Genomic DNA, 14082 nt, shown 5'->3' on the forward strand with positions numbered 1-14082 from the left:
TGTGGAAGTCGGCCTATTCTCTATCCGTGGGTGTCTGCCATTTTGGGTATGGGTCTGAAAGCTACACCAATGCAAGCGGGATTCCTCAATCACAAACACTTTCCCTGTTTTTATTGTGGATCTGGGCCCTGTTACCTGAAGTGCATTCTGCTTTCTGCCCTATACCCATACCTGCTTGAGACTGTTGCAAAACTCCTACACATTTTATGAAACATTATTTCTCTTGCACTAATCTCCCTGCACCACAGTGGCCTCATACTCATGTCTGTGAGACCATAATCTTTCTTACTGGGTAGTCAGGGTTCCTTTCTGCTGCTAATAGTCTCCTTAACAAAATAATTTTAAAATAGACTTAGGAAGATGCTTGGGCACGATTTTATTAGAGTTTGAAAGAAAAATAGACCAGGCCAGGTGCAAAAATTTCAGCAGCTGCCAAGGGATATGGAGAGTAGGAAGGGAGAAAGCAAACATTTCAAGTTAAGAGTCCAGGAACGTAGGTCTGTCTAGCAATAGAAGTCAGCAAGGAACGGCATGGAGGAGAGGGGGAGCAAGCACTTCACAGAACGTGAGAGAGCTCCGAGTGTCAGAGAGAGCAAGCCTGGGTGTCAGGCCAGCATCCAAAAGAAAAGGCAATAGAAAGAAAGAAAAGGAAATGTTAAGTTTCTGAGTTCGAAAGAACTCAGAAAAAAACAGGCCAGCTTATCTGTGCCACACAGCTTCTCTACCGAGGCTACATGAGGGGAGGTCTCTGAGAAGGGTGGAAACATTGTCTCCATGAGGCAGTGGCTCTCAACCTTCCTGCCATCCTTTAACAAGGTTCTTCATGTTTTGGTGACTCCCAACCATAACATTACTTCATCACTCCTTCCTAACTGATCTTAGGCAACCCCTGTGAAAAGGTCATTCAATATCCCAAGGGGCAGGGATCGCTGGTGGAGAACTATTGCCTTATGGGGCTGCTTACTCCTCTCTTTGTTTTAACATGTCCTCAGCTGAATCAGCATCCAATTAGGTGCTTTCCGGACAGGTGATTGGCGGATGGAATTAGAAAGAAAAAAAAAAACCATACAAAAGAAAATGCTATGTACTGTTTCAATTTTTGAAGTACATCCGAATGCCATGCCTCTACCCAAAGACAGAGGTCTAAGGAGGGTCAGCTGTCATGTTTTTCTTTGTAGCTAGGAGGGTCCGTCTCCATTGGCCACCAGGGCTCTGAATCTTGGTCTAGTTACCTAAACGTCTCCCCAGAGAGCTGAGACTCTGGGCTAGACACATGGCTAGGAGGTTAAGAGTGCTTGTTGCTCTTGCTCAGGTTTGGCAACCGGTACCACACACACCAGGTGACTCACAACTGCTTATTACCCCACCTCCAGAGAATTTAGTGCCCTCTTCTGTCGGTCACAGATGCCTGCCCTCACAAACACATACCCACACACCCTGGTCACTCCACAAATAAAACTGAAAAGCCAAATCTTGAAAAACAGTTAAGAACTTAAAACTATTTAAGAAATGAATTTGGGAAAAGGACACAACTCATCTCTACCATGAAAATCCTGAGATCTAATTCCAAAATTTCACCCGAGAGACTGGGGTCTGGATTCGGGTTTCAGTCACACCCTCAAACATAGCTTCTAGGCAGGGGTGTGTGTGTAGGGGGGTGTTCATTTAAAAGTGGGAGATTACAGGAAATCAGAGCTCATTCTGGCGTTTTGGTCTCTGTCCATGATAGAACCAAGGACATTTCTGGCTTGTGACCAAGGACAAGAATTAGAACTGTTGGCTTCCTGGCTCCTTTTCCCAAAAACTGACTTAACCAGTTTCTGTCTCTGCCTCCAGTTCTTAGCAATATTGTTAAATACCTATAGGAGTGCCTAACAGGGTATAAAACTTACTTATCAGTAACCATCATTCAGGAAAGGACAAATTTTGCTAATTAATTGTCACATTCTTAATGAAAGTTCAATTTCTGTAAGGCATGGTTCACTGAGGAGAATATTCTTCTTCCCTTGTCATCTGTATCTGAATACTACTGAACTTTCAGTGTGTGCTGCTTACCTGATTTTTTGCTGTCTCTGGATGTTTGCATGTTTCATTTATGACTGTATTTCTTACGTATGCTATATATGATGATACTGTTACAGAGAATAGCTTTGGAAACAATTGTGGCTGCTTTTATCCCTCATAGTCCCCTTTGGGACATCCCTCCAGCGTTTCTCTGGGTAAACATGAAAGAGAAAGCCTCCAATTGCTCGCTAAGGTTTAAATTATCATATGAATAACTGGCAGTCTGAGGGCTTTGCTTGGATACATGAAATTCTAATCTCCAAAAATTTCATTACATACTATTGTCTCCTTCTTCAATCCAGACGGGCCTGTCAATCATCTGGCCAGAGGACCACAGCATTGGAAAGCTGATTCACCTGAGGATGTGAGAAGGAGATAGAAGACGTAATTAGTCCCTTAATGAGATAATGAGCTTACCCTTCCTTTAAGCCTGTCTTTGATGCTGATGGAGTCTCTCTCCTGAAATACTACTAATTCTGTCGCCTGTTCCGAGTTCTAACTCAGGAGCATGCATCTTCTTTCTCTGTCTTTCTATCTCTTTTGCTTCAGAAACTGGCTTGCTTGCTCTGACACTCTGTGCTGTCTCGTTCTCTTTGAAGCTCCCCTCACTCTGACCTCCATGCTGACTTGCTGACTTTCACTGATAAGCAGACCAGCCTTTTTAAGAATTCAATTCAAAAGGAATGACTTTCTCTCTTCTTTTAACCCCTCTCCCTTCACCAGCAGTTTCTAAGACGAGTAGCTTGCCTTTCCTGTTGTTTTCCTCCTAAGTGCTAAGAAAATTGTCTTTGAGCTTCTGTCTGAGACCATTTTTAAATTATTTTATCAATAAAACTAAGAACGCAAATGAGAACTCTGCTGTCTCTATTTCAATATGCTATGCTACACTATGCTACGTGACGATATGATGTGATATTTGCATGATACTTTGTGATAATGTAGTCAGGATTTATGCTTATAGAGTTTCTTCCAGATCCTTCTCCTTGTTTCTGCCAACTGATTCCCCACCTCTTATTCCTTTTTCAGAATGGTTTTGTTGACCCTTGAGCAATAGAACTCTCCTTTCGTGTCTTCATGGCTCCATATCCTTTGCTACCTACCACGCAGTCTGCACACTTTTCTGGAAACAATCTCGGGGCAGGGAGGCCTTTTTATTTTTTTTGACAAAAAAAAACTTTTTAAAAATTTGTTTATCCATATATCCTATGCCTAAAGAACTAGTATAATCCTAATCTATGCTTCTCAATTTCATCTTCCCATCACTATGAAAGTCAGTCATAAGAAATGGGATATATACTTCTTCCCTATGGGAGTCTCCAAGCAACACTGAATATTAAGTAGGTTGTCTCAGAATGGCAAACATAGCCCGCCAGAGTTTGGTACCATCTACTCCTTCAATTTCTTCTGTTAGATTTAATATTCTAATGATATAAAATAAGATCTCACAATAAATTTCCTTAAAACTAGTGATATTTCATCAAGGCTCTTTAAAAATAATCTTTGTTATGTATTTGAAATCAGTTCCAGGATGTCACACATATCTGTGATGTTGAAAATGAGGCTCCAGCTCTAAAATAGTTATTATGCTCATCTCAAAGTCACTTCCCACATGTAAGGAGGCAGGAGTCGAACCACAAAGCCATTACCACGGCCATGATATGTGTGTTTCTCTTGGAAATTCAGGGTCTATGACCAAAACAAATAACATTTCTTGACCTACACTTAATTGTATTAGTAGGCTGAGTCTCTAAAAACATGCCTGAAACTTAAGACTTCTCCGTTATTAACCACTATTTATTGCCCTTAAATAATAATACTTGAAGCTATAAAACGGGATAATTTCCATCTTAAGGATTTTCTCTGTAGCATAGGCCAGCATCTCCATGGAAATGCTTTGGGTAGAGATCCAATTTTAGCTGCATTTGTAGTTCACAAAGGCAATTCTAAGAAGCCAATAACCCCAAAGTTATGACACTTGAAATTCCGATTTTCAACCAGTCAATATTTATAAAGCCCCTACTGAGTGGGAAATGTTGCAGTGGCACCATGCATAAAAACAAAGTAAGCATTTTATTACGAGAAATGAGCAATCCAGTTGGGACACCACGGTGTCAAATCCCCAGTTCATTGCTAGTCACGAGAACATAAAATTGAATGGCATGTTCATAAGAGAACTCCCATGAGGACTTTCTGTTTCTACACTACTAATGCCTTACCCATAATCCTGTCACGTGGAGAGTGCTGAGGAAGGTACCGTGGACTGTATGGAGCATCCAGATAGATCGTTCATCTTTTCTACCTTGTCAGTGGGATGCTAAGGCATGTTTCCCAGTTTCTGTTTGCTTAAGGACAATTAATCTCTTTCCTGAAAAACATCGGAACCTGATTCTCAGAGAAGACAGAAAGGCTCAAACAAGAAAGGGGTAAGAATTGCTACTCTAACACAGTGGTGTGGGGCTTCGAAATTAAAAGGCACAGCTGATTGTGTCATCTTCATCAATGGGTCCATATGCACTTATTGCCAGGTCCAAAAGAAATGCAGGACAAATAGTTAACTGTGGGGCCTAGTAGCATTCCAAAGTGTATGCAGCCTTCTGGCTCTGTCAGCATCACAAACACCTGTTACAAAGTCTATGAGTAGAGGCATCTTGCTTCTCATCTTTCCACCCCCATCCTAAACTTCTCCAGCTCCTCAGTTTCCCTTCCTCAAGCTTCTCATTTCTATATGACTCTGTCCTTTCAGCCTTGACCCCTTCTCTCTTATCTTCCTATCATGGTCCTCCTTTCTCAGTCTCCCACCTTCTCGCTTCCCCCAAGCCCCAGTCCAACCTGCTGGTCATGTTTATTATTATACTTTGTTTGTTATGGACTCTTCCTAATACCCCTGACTGCACTCTCCATCATATCTATGACAAAAACTCTCCCCTCACACATACCTTAGAGTTGTCATGTCCTCACTTTGACATCTGTGAGCCCCAAAGATGACTAATAAGCATGGCAAGACTGGTAGAAGACCTCATGCAGAAATAAAATTTTCAGAGGAATTGCATCGTGACATGTACATCCAAGGGCTGGGAAGATAGCTTAGGGGATAAAGCACTTGCCACTTGAGCATAAGTACAAATCTTTTATTCCAGAACCCAAGTAAAGAAGGCCAGCCACGCTGGGCCTTGATGGCACATGCCTTTAATCCCAGCACTCGGGACACAGAAGCAGGCAGATCCTGTAAATTTGAGGCCAGCCTGGTCTACAAAGTGAGTTCCAGGACAAGCAGAGTTGTCTTAAGAAAAAGAATGAAAGAAAGAAAGAAAGAAAGAAAGAAAGAAACCCAGCCACCCAACCACCTGTAACTCCAGTATTTGAGAGGCAGAGATAAGGATCTCTAGGGAAAAGCTGGCTAACTAGTCTAGCTGCAAATACCCATCCATGGATCTCATAAATAAAATGGAAAGCAAAAGAAGAAAAATACTCACTATTAATTTTGGGCTTCCACATGGATGTATGTACATGTACATGGTCATGCATGTGTACACATGTGTATGTCTGTATATATGTAAGAACACACACATACGCATAATGCATATATGCACACATACCCAAAACACACATCTCTAAAAGGCCAACAACAATTTCATTAGTGTCACAAGGAACTCTTGAATACTAGTGCATATGTAGGTGTGTTTTGAACCAACTTAAGGGGGAATGTAAAAGCCAGAGTTTACCTGTAAGCCCCACCTGTCCAAGGACAGCCATTCTTGGAATGCTGGGAGCTGTATTCTTGGGAAATAACAAACCACATGTTTTTACCTCCCTAAACAAGTTTGTTTACACTGGATGTGATTGATCGAATGTAGGGGGCAGTACGTAAACAGGAAATACGACAGAATGAATGCTTGCTTTTGATTGGATCTGATGAGAAATGCAATGAGTTCTGGGTTTTACCTTTTTAAGTCTCTTCAAAATGTGACTCATTTTTATTTCCTGGGAACCCAGGGGTGGACCTGACTAGATTGCCTCCTCCTGGCCAGTATTTAACTAAAGCTTGATTCAAATTTGGCCAAAAAACAAAACAAAAGATCAACCTTAAAGTAAGATGTTAATCATTCCTTTTCCCCTTAGGCCTCAACTATGAGGTTGAGACAGCAGAACAAGTTGCAGGTGAGGATGAGGTCAACCTACATGTCACCTTGGAAAGGTTTATTTATTTAATGTTTGTGTAGTGAAGAGTCAAATTAATAATTTTAAATACTAGATACTGCCCTAAGTTAAGAATAACTTAAGGTTGATGTAATCTCTCTTTCCTAGAGTTTGAAATTTTTTATTTTAAGAGATTTAGTCAGCAAATAAAAAAGTTGATTATCTATTTTCAGGCAACAAAAAGAACAACTATTAATAGAACATATCAGTTTAAGACCCAAAGCAAAAGCACAGAGGATGAGGAGGCAAACTAGGGAAGGACACTGGGTGATCAATTGCATCGAATTCATTAAGAAATAAAGTTGGGAAAACTAGCAAGGAGAGAGTAATCAGGTAAGGAAACTTCATATGTGACGGTGGCATTGATTGTTTGACCAAAGTCAAGCACACTGACAATTGAAGCCAGGATCCACCATATCGCATAAGCCTCCTCAGTGTTCTGGGCTTGAGCTTCATTCCAGGTGAGAAGCACTAAAGGAGTTTGACCATGAAGCAATGTGATCTTGTTAGTCTTTGAAATCATGATTTTAATGTTTCTGCTTTGTGAATAGACTACCCCTGATCCATGATAATCTTCATCCTCTCCTTACCATGGAGATTATCATGGGCCAAACAACTCCCTAAATCTTACTCCAGTAATGTCTATCAGGTAGACATTTACATTCTTTAAAAAAATATCTGTGTGGAAGAACGTGTTGGGAAAATAATGAACATACACGATTTTTAACTCAACACCGTGAAGACTAACGTTCAATGTGTGCATTGGTTCTGAAGACAGAAAAGTCTATCTGTTGGGGCAGGATACAGCAACAGCCAAGCGTACTTGTTTTTAAAGACTTTATTTTTTACTCAATCGGTGCTAGGAAAATTTTGAATGATGATCAGAATTACAACAAACTCCTGGGAATAGAACTGTTGGAAGCAGATTCTTCTGGATTCATCGAATGCACCGTGGTGTTCTTACAACGGCCACCACGTCTTAGCAAATAATTCAGACGTGTTCTTGCTCCAGCTGTGCTTACTTCTCACTGCTGCCAGGACAGGCATAATTTTCTTGCTGGAAACCTCCCACGAGGAATAAATTGAAATGATCTGTTCTACCACAGGGTGACTGCAGTTAGCAACAATACTTGAAGATGGCTGAGAGTAGACTTTGAATGTTTCATCCACAAAATACACGCAAATAAACAAATACAATAACAACAATAAAAACCGCAGGAATGTGAGGTAATGTTACTTGGTAGAAGTAGCCAGTTCACACTGTATACATATATGCAATCAACATACTGCATCCATAATGACATATTATAAGAATATCACAAATGCATATGGCTCTTATTTTGCAATTTAGGAATAGCATGTAGTGATGAAAATAGTTGTAATAATGAGTTCTGCTCTATGCCCTTTTTGCTTCAATCAGGTCGATCACCTAGCTGTTCATACACATTGCCCAAAGTCCTTGTCAGTTCTTGTTAAGAATAAATACAATCTATTGATATTCTTGTATCTATTGAGACAGTTATACTCAGAATAAATGGCAAAATTTTCTACAGTGTATTTAGTTTTGTTTTTGAAAAGTTAAAAAAAGATGCTTAATTTTTTTTTATTCCTGGTACCATCACCACATTTTACAAGGCAATATAGCTGATGAAATGAAAAGAAAAAGAGGTACAACAGAAAAAAGACTGTACATCTAGTAGGCGCTATACTGCATTAATCAATAACTGCTTTTTGCAAACTGTTGAGCATGACATTCCTGAGAAGAAGGGTTTTCTGTTTAAGCTGCAGTGACATATTTCACTATGGGTTATTGTTTCTTCCAACTGATTTTTACTGTTTCTCTGATGTTTTTCGAATGACTGTCTCTGGGTAACTTGTAGCTTTCCTGGCAAGGCCTCGTTGTATCCTTCTGAGAACTACAGCCCTTTCCTGCTGTTTTTAAAGCCTGCCTGGTCTTCTTCCACCAAAACTGCCCCCATCATGGGTCCATAATCTGATTACTGTGGTCCTTTATAATCTCCAAAGACATTATAGTTCCCACCATGACCATAGCTATTTCTACCAAAAATTCCTCCTTCATTGTCACCACCATAGCCTCCTCCTCTATCATCCTATTCACCACCGTGGTTTCCAGATCCTAGTGCACCACCACCATAGTCTCCTCTCCTACTGTAACCAGGATCACTGTCATAGCTGCCACCACCACGTCCAAACCATTATATCCACCGTCACCACCTCAATAACTACCTAGGCTTCTGACGTCTAGACCATCATAGCCTCTTCTTCATCCAAAGATTGCATCATGACCAAGATTACCTTTATTACCTCTAAAGTGTCTCCCATTACCCATAATGTTGCCAGATCTACCTCCACAACTGCTCTGTGAATTAACAGACTGCATCTCTTATTTAGAAAGCGCTTTTTAACTTCACAATTATACACACAGACAGCTGCTTTTTCTGAACAACAATTTCATCAACCGAGTCCTAATCATCAACACTTACAAAAGCAAACCCTCTCTTTTTTCCACTCTGCCCATCTTCCTTAACTTCTCTGTTTTCAATCTTGCCGTCATTTTAAAAAATTTACTTATTTTAGGTCGAGGGCACAGGCACTCCTTAGCACATACGTGGAGGTCGTAGAGCTTTTGTGGGAGTTTGTTCTCTCCTTCTACATCCTTCAAGCGGGATCTCTCTTGTTTCTTCCTCTCACTGTGCTCTTTGCTTCTGGCTAGCTAGTCTAAGCACTTCTGCATGATTCTTCTTGCTCTGTGGCCCATCCCATTTTTGGTATGCTGGGATTACAGAAATTTATGGGCTTTCCTCCCTAATGCTTACCCAGCACTTTCTCAGAACCATCTTCTCAGCCCCCAAGATGGCCTTTCAACATGCAAAGAGAGGGTTGAATCTATCCCCCTTGAAGCCATGTGACCTTTTGTAAATTATGAAAACTGCCCTAGCAAGATGATTTCTACCTTCTAAGATTATTATTAGGGTAACTGAAAAAAATAAAAGTCCTGCAAAACTTACTTCGCATGCATTGTTATAAGAAATGCTTCCCACCATTAAAGTTGCTAAAGTGACAATTAGCTTCTCAGCATTGTATTTTGTTTTGAAGAAGGTGCACAGTGAATCTGTAGCCATTTCTGATCCATGATCTACCTGTCTAACTAACAAAATATAGAAAGCTACCTGGGAGGACTTTAGGAGGAAAGTCAAAAAGCTATAGAACACTGAAGTATGTTAAATTTATATATTTTGGCTACAGAATTGTTCAACTGCCACAACTGCATGCCTTAGGAGTTGAAACGTTGGCTAATTTTAAAGAGGTTGTAAACACTTGTGAAGGGAGCAGCCACTCTCTCGGGGTGATTTCTCTGTGCTGCTCAGTCTCAAGTTCCTCTGTGGGCACTTTAAGTGAATCTCTAGGAAATGCAGGAGATTGCATTAGCAAGGGTTGGCATCTACATAATTTGGAAATGATATTTTAGGAACTAGAATCATATTTATTTTCTCTCCAGGCAAGCACTACAGCATCTGGGCCATGGCACCTGAACTCTCGCCTCGCTCAGAATCTATAAACTCCTCCATATCCAATGATTTAATTAGCAAAGAAAAAAATAGCAATTAACTTCATTTTAACTGACTCAGCTATCTGATGACTGGGAAAGATGATGACTCACAAGAAGATCTAACAAAATGTTTTTAGATCAGAGAAAACTGGGAAATTTCTGGCCATGCACCAAATGGCAAAATTTTGGCAATATCCTGTAAAACTGCCAGGGAAAATTGTTAGCAATGCAACAGTTTATTCAGGACAGTCTCTAGAAGGTTCCACTGGGTAAAATGAACGTTTAAAACAAAACAAACCAAAAAAAACAAAACAAAACAAAACAAAAAAAACCAAAAAAAACAGCTTAATCTTAAGCACCTGTCTGAGTTTAGGTTCTTCACAATGGGCTTCTAATCAGAACCAGTCCCAACACAAGCCCTTCTGCAATTCTCCTCAGTCAACCATTGACCTGAAACATCCTTATGATTCTTCCTGAATCCTAATGTGAATACCTGTCTTGAGAGAAAATAAAATAAAAGTCTTAAAATCCTTTCATATCAGAACACTTGAATTGAATTGCGGCTGACGTTTTTCTTTACATAGAATTATTAGACATGGATGTGCATTCACCTATCATGTGGGAATGGGAATATTAAGAAGCTATTCACCACCAAGGTTCTGATCGTCAACTCTTACAATACATTGGCTTCCACGTTAGTGATTAATTCTTCACTGTGTAAATGGATGACCTTGAACATGTTAATGAACTTTTCAAAAATCTCAGACACTTTGACTATAAAACTGAGCTAACAATAGTAATTCACATATTTTAGAATTATATTGGGGGTAAATTAAGAAAGTCATATAAAATATTCAAAAGGTGTTTTATAAGTTCTGGATACAATTACACAGTTTTATAGTCTTTTAAGTTTGGCAGAATACTGTAGGTTTTCTTTGTACATATGTTGGATCACATATGCAATCAGGTTAACAATTGTAATACGTGGTTTTGTTTGTAGTCAAAGAATTGATTCCTTCTAACAAATAATAGTTAATTTTAATTTTTAATTAAATACATGGTTATATGGTATGAATTAGTCAAGACTGATGAACCAGTACCAGTTTTGTTTATAAGTATTATTTCAGACTGATGACTTGATTCTAAAATCATGTAATTTTCTCTTTTTTCTCAAAAGCTTAGTTTATTAAAATGAAACGTATCAGCTATGAGAACAAGTATGTAATAACTTCATTTAGGTAAAAAGTATGATGGTATATCTGAGGCCGGCTTGAATTAAATAAGGGTAACCTGTCTCAAAAACAAATATCATTGCTCTTTACTTAGGCTAATTTAAGCTCCAAGATTTTATAAATTGATTTTAATACTATTCCTTCAAAAATAAATATAGTTAAATAGTGATTAATATATCAACAAATATAAAGCAAAACCACATTTCCACAGGGTCGACTCTTGTTTTAGAGAAATCAAGCTGACTACCATGCTATGACTCTCACTTCTTTCCAAAATACAAACACAGTGGGAAAGCACAATGATTAATCTTCCTGGAATCTGCAGGAGAGGCAGAAGTAACCCCAAAGGTACGCAGTCACAATAGGACAAGGTTCTTTGGTTTCCAACTGACATCTTGCATAGGGCCTAAAAATGGACCTAAACAATAAAAACTGAAAGCAATTATCTGACTTCATTCCAGGAGTTTGAAAGAGAAGCCTGGGAGACACGATGCTTCTGGAAGCTCTTTCAGGGCAGTCAGCGTGGTCCCACAAGGCTAGGAAATGATGCTACAGAACTGAAATCTGCAGCCATCCAAAAATCACTTTTAACTTTCTCTACTTCTTGGCATCTCACATATATATATATATATATATATATATATATATATATATGCAAATAGCTGAAGGGAAAAATCACGTTTCCCCACTGCAATAAAGAGAAAGCGAATAACTAGTACTCACTGAGTAATTCTATTTCTCTCTGTTGATTTGGCAAAAGTCTGTTTAGATTTTACTCTTAATTTAATCCATTAACATGGCAATATACTGAGGTGGTATGACAAGAAAGGAGTCTTAAAGCCCCAGGGTCTCATAGAAACAACTCCTCAACTCTCTCTCCTAGGCCACCTCTCAAAGCATGTGGATGTCAAGAAGGGAGAAGAAAGCAAGAATGCTCCCCCAACGTCGCAGAGCAAAGGGGATATTTAGACAAACTAGGAAATGACTGAGCTAGACTTTATAGCCCAATAGTCCTAAGTAATTGTGACAGAGAGCATGACAGAGAAAATAAACATGACAACACCGTCATATTTTAAACTTGTCTATCAGAAAAAGTATTAAGAAGAGAAGGAAGGAAACAAGGAGAGCAAGGGAAGGAAGGACAGTGGGACGGAGGTAGAGATGAGTGGAGGAAAATAGGAGGAGAGCAATTAAAAAATAAAGGAAGAAAAGAGTTAGACTCTCTGAGTCTTTCTGTCTCTGTGTCTCTATGTGTCTCTCTGTCTGTTTCTCACCCCCTCCCCTCTCTCTCTCTCTCTCTCTCTCTCTCTCTCTCTCTCTCTCTCTCTCTGTGTGTGTGTGTGTGTGTGTGTGTGTGTGTGTGTGTGTATCAGGGTACCAAGGTACAAGTTGTAAGTCCTCCCTGCAGGGTTCTGAGAGGCATTACTCAAATGCCATCTTTCACCAATGACTGATGGTGTTAAAGAACTCGTGTTTGACCAATTTTCAAGTTACAGGAAGTCCAGAGGCTATCTAACATAGCGACTGTCTGTCAGACTTTCCTACCATGAGTCCCACACAAAGACAAATGAAGCTAAATGAAGGGATAAGATAAACTAAATTATATCTCACTAATAGAATTACAGGTTCATGGTAAAAGAAATAATTTCAGAAAAAATATACAAATAAGAAAGGGTTATATGGGTTGAGTAGATATTCACTGGGTCAGTTCAAGTGCCATGTTATGCCTTACGAGGGTGCAAAGGAGTCTCATTGCTAGAAACTTCTGGAAGCTTTTTTTCCCCACTTTCAGCCTTTGTTATGATTCTAAAATTGTGAATAAAATTATACCAATCCTAAAAGAAAAAAAAAGAAAGCTGTAGAGTATAACTTACAGGATTCCTCTCAGTCCTTGCTAGATTCATGAACTCTTAGCTACAGCTCTCTTCAGTGTTTCTGGCCTACATTCCACGTGCTTTTCTATGTAGTTAGTAGTAGAAGTTCAAGTTATTTTATGTCTGTTTCCTAAAAACTCTATAAACACTAGGAATATACAAGTCACAGTGCCAATTAAGGTCTTTTGAGCATCTATTTATCATCTACCTATCATCCATCTATTTACCTATCTATCATCTATCATTCTATCTCTCTATCATTCTATTTATCTTTCATTCTATCATCTGTCTATCCACCTGCTTTCTACCTATCTATGCATCTATCTCTCTTCAATATATTCTCTCACTCTCTACATTTATTAGAATTTATCTATATAATTATGAAATAAGAATGCTCATATAAAATATATATTAAGTCCTTCTGTAGTTGTGTGAGCTTTTAAATGTGACATCAAACTGTAAAATGTGTGTATAAACCTTTCTTTACTACTATAAAAATCACTACAAATCACTACAAAGTCAAATTAAGAACAAATAACAAAATGTAGTTGTTTTGTTTTCCAGTGTCATGGTTGATCTTGATTGGCAACTTCAGTATATTTAGAATCACCTAAAAGACACATCTCCGGGTATGTCTGACAGTGTTCCAGGGAGGTTTACCTGAAGTAGAAAGACTCACCCTGAATTAGAGTGGCATCATTCCATAGGATGGGGCTCTGGATATAAAATGAGGGGGAGAGGGAGGGATTGAGGGGGAGGAGAGAGGGAGGGAGGGAGAGATTCTGAACACTAGCTTTCATTACATTTTCTATAATCAAGCAGCTAACATGCACATAGCCATGCTTTCACCACAATGGACTATACCCACAAACCTTTCCCCAGCAAGTTGTTTCTTGTTGGACATTTGCTCTCAAGAAAGTACAAAATAAACAATGCCACTGGGCTCAAATGAGGTCCTAAAAGAAAAATGTCAATGAAATCATCATGGATTTGAATAAAAGTCCCCCAAAATAACAAGAACAAAAAGAAATTAAAATATTATAATTTAAAACTAATTTTAGAACTGTAAAAGTACAAAACACTAAAAAAATAAAATTTTAAGTCACATAGAAAGGAAATAATGTTAAAAGAAGAAAAATTAACT

General features: G+C 38.9%; 1 long non-coding RNA gene across 1 annotated transcript in view; it reads right to left on the minus strand.

The window, feature by feature from the left end:
• LOC121437639 overlaps window positions 1-14082 on the minus strand; it is a 111245-nt gene that overhangs the window by 48494 nt on the left and 48669 nt on the right. Inside the window, exon 2 of the long non-coding RNA XR_005972990.1 lies at window positions 2344-2420. This is a non-coding gene — a long non-coding RNA (uncharacterized LOC121437639). The remainder of the gene's footprint in view (window positions 1-2343; window positions 2421-14082) is intronic.

Source organism: Microtus oregoni, unplaced genomic scaffold, assembly GCF_018167655.1.
Source record: "Microtus oregoni isolate MIOR12 unplaced genomic scaffold, Mior012 000053F_ref0000044, whole genome shotgun sequence".
Lineage (NCBI taxonomy): Eukaryota > Metazoa > Chordata > Mammalia > Rodentia > Cricetidae > Microtus > Microtus oregoni.